Source organism: Hipposideros armiger, unplaced genomic scaffold, assembly GCF_001890085.2.
Source record: "Hipposideros armiger isolate ML-2016 unplaced genomic scaffold, ASM189008v1 scaffold_142, whole genome shotgun sequence".
NCBI lineage: Eukaryota > Metazoa > Chordata > Mammalia > Chiroptera > Hipposideridae > Hipposideros > Hipposideros armiger.
Genome location: NW_017731492.1, coordinates 2,133,280 through 2,136,744, shown reverse-complemented (window position 1 = coordinate 2,136,744; position 3,465 = coordinate 2,133,280). Strand labels below are relative to the sequence as shown.

Below are 3,465 nucleotides of genomic sequence, written 5' to 3'. Positions count from 1 at the left end.
TGTCAACACATTAGTAAAGAGGTTAAAACACATATTTTAAGTGGATCATTTGTAGAGTAAGTGTTGCTTCAATGTGACTATCCAGATTGAACTAAATCTAGCCTCAGAGTATTCTTTGCATGTTTATATTTCTCTTTCCAGATATTTTCTATTTCTAGACAACATATAGATAAATTAAGAGGTAAGGATAGTAAGGAAGTAATGAGGTATTCTACATTTGGAAATATGAGTTTTTTTTCCTTTTGAAAGTGTGCATTGTTTCAGAGAGGAACTAAGATCACCTGGAATTTGAAGAGCTGCTATAAATAGACTATCTAGACTAGAGCTACTTCTTTTGACAAGTTGGTGTGATTTCTCTTTTCCCCCTCGGCTAATTTCATCCCAATTCCTTACTTTTTCTTTTCGGTAGAAGTAGGTTTTCTTCTTCAGGCACTAAAATACGCAGTTTGTTATTTTGAACTATCAGAGACTTGGTTTATAGAAATAATTCAAGTTTTATGGGCCGGCCGAGTGGCACGTTGGTTAAGAGCTGGCTTGGGACGCCAGAGGGCCCTGGTTCGGATCCCACATATGAGGGCCAGTGACACTGCCCTNCGGCTGCTCAGCTCGGGCTGGACTCGAACCGCTGTTGCTCAGAGCTCAAACTCTTGAGTGAGCTCTTAACCAACTGAGCCACTCGGCCGGCCCCTCAAACACTGTTTTGATCATGGCATTTCCTCTTTCAAAGTTCTGCAGTGGCATTTGATATGCCTAATCGGAACAGATGGAAAACCCTCCAGCTAAATCAACACTGCTCATTCACTTCCTTTACCTGCTTCCCTGAGCTTATTTCATATTATGTTCTACCCAAGTTCCTCTCCTCCATCCAAAACGACCTACTTTCCTTCTTTTGTAGTAATACACAAGTATGGTTCAAGGAAAGATCAAATACATTAATGATTGTCTGAGCAATGACTGTGGGGAACATTGGAGTTGGCAGTCATAGATTTGCATCCCAGGTATGCCATTCACTGAGGTGGCCCTGTTGAAGCTACTCCTTTCAACTGTTTCCCAACTTATAAAGGTCAAAAGTACCAGCCCTAGACTTGTGAAAACCCCATGAGATAACGCATGATGATACAGTGCTTTTGAAACCGCTAGGCAATGTGCAAGAAAAAGGGAGCTATGTAATATGGACAGCTCAATATCCAGAAAGCTGCTGCGGTCTCCCCTTTGATGTGATCTGATTTTGACTGATGAGGCACGTATCAAATAATTTTCTAATTTAAACATTTTAAAAATTAAAAACAAAACAAAACAAAACAAAACCCTAAACCCAAACATCTGACGTGCAGATGTCACTCTGTTTGGTTCTTGCCTTTTACTTGAGAATCTGTTCTCTGCTCAGCATCTTTGTTCATCATGACAATCTTGGCTCCTTAAAAGCTGGCAAGCCAAACTCTTGCCTCTGAGGATATTTAAATCTTTCTTGGCTCATGGTCGTTTCCTCTTGGGTGTTGAAATGAAAAGATGCCTTCCAGCCTTTCTGAAATAGAGCTGTAAGGAAGACTTGTGATACTCTCATTTTGACAAAATGATCTTCGTAAATCACAGATATAATGGGCTGTGGTCAAGGTTAACAGTTTTTAAGATCTCTCAGATTTTCCACTTTAGTTTTAGATTCTAATTATTTAGGTTATTTTTCTAACTCTCTCTTCCTTTTCTTTCTTAGTGTTAATTAACTAAGGATATTTCCCTGACATTTTTTTCTCTGTTATTTTCCCAATGTTTGCATTTTTTTTTCCTGGTAGTTCTGACAGACCATCTGTCAAAACTTCGCTGGTTTCACAGCAGTTCCATGCTGTTTTTATCCCCTCTCTCTCCTTTTAAAATTGTACAAATACACAAATACATTCTAATTGCAAATGGTTTAAACAATAGAAAAGTTTACAGAGTAACATATTGAGGTTCTTAATCACCCCACTCCCTTTCTTCTCTCTCCAGAGGTACCCACCACTATTACAGTTTGATGGGTATCTGTATTAGTCAGGATTCTCCAGAGAAACAGAACCAATAGGATCTATCTATCTATTTATCTATCTATCTATCTATCTATCTATCTATCTATCTATCTATCTATCTATAATAAAAATTGGCTCACATGGTTATAGAGGCCAAGAAGTCCCACAATCTACCATCTGCAAACTAGAGAACCAGGGGAGCCGGTGGTGTAATTCAGTCTAACTCTGAAGGCCTGAGAATGTGAAAGTGATAGTGTAAGTCCTCACCTGAGTCCCAAAGCCCAAGAACCAGGAGCACTGATGTCCTATGACAGGAGAAAATGGACCTCTTAGCTCAAGCAGAGAGGCCGAATTCACCCTTTCTCCACCTTTTTGTCCTATTCAGACCCTCAAGGGATTGGATGACGCCACTGGTGAGGGTGCTTTACTTAGTCTAGTGATTCAAATGCTAATCTCTTCCAGAGACACACTGACAGATGCACCCAGAAATAATGTCTTATTACCTATCTGGGCATCCTGTAGCCCAGTCAAGTTGACAAAAGGACAGGAAGATAAATCTAAACAAAAGATACGGAGGAAGAAAAAGTTAAATATAAGGTAAACCCAAAATAGATCTCTTTTTTTACAAGGAGATAAAATTTAACAATTATACGAAATAAGTAAATTTGTGAATTGGTGACAGAGCAAGGAGTTAAATTGTGGGGTGAAACTGACAGTAAAATATATGAGTATTTTAGAAATAAACATACTTAACTATTAAGGAAAAATAATGAGAAAAGAAAAATAAAACCAATAGTACTGTAGAAAAGGAACTCTGAGCCATTAGAAGATCTGTGCATTTTCTGATTTTGCTGACAATGGCTTTCCTGGAGTCCCCTGGGAGCTGATCTGGGGAGCCTGTTGGGCCAACCAACCCCAGGGGAGCTAGTGTGGAGAGGCGGAAGGGAAGCCAGCATCACTGTACAACTATCAGAGTTAAAAACTGACGAAAGAAAGAAAAGAGAATATCTAGTTTTGAAATGTGAACATAATAAAGTCAGAAACATGAAAATGTTGGTTTTATAAGTGGCTGCAGCATATTGACATTTCTGTATCATTTCGTAGTCACACAAAAATAGTAGTCCTGCTACTCAGATTCCATTACAATGATTCTCTAAACATGAAGACTCAGTTCCATTGAATTCAGTCTTTTCCCTGTAGTTCTAACCATTGTTTTCATTTTTATAACTAGCGTCACACACATAGTATCGCATGAATATTAAATACCTAAGAGACGTGCTGAGCAATTGCTTACAAACAATTGGTGAATAAAATACATACTTAAAACCAATCATTGTAAATCAGTAACCAGGTTGTATTTTATTTTTTTATTATTATTTTTTAAAGATTTTTATTGGGGAATTGGGGGATGGGAACAGCACTGGGGAATTGGGGGAAGGGGAACAGACAAGTTGCTGTCCTTTTG

At 38.5% G+C, this 3,465-nt stretch overlaps 1 long non-coding RNA gene across 1 annotated transcript in view; it reads right to left on the bottom strand.

The window, feature by feature from the left end:
* Window positions 1-1,400: 1,400 nt before the first annotated feature.
* Window positions 1,401-3,465, bottom strand: part of LOC109386958 (uncharacterized) — a 34,304-nt gene continuing 32,239 nt past the window's right edge. The window contains exon 4 of the long non-coding RNA XR_002124875.1: window positions 1,401-1,536. This is a non-coding gene — a long non-coding RNA (uncharacterized LOC109386958). The remainder of the gene's footprint in view (window positions 1,537-3,465) is intronic.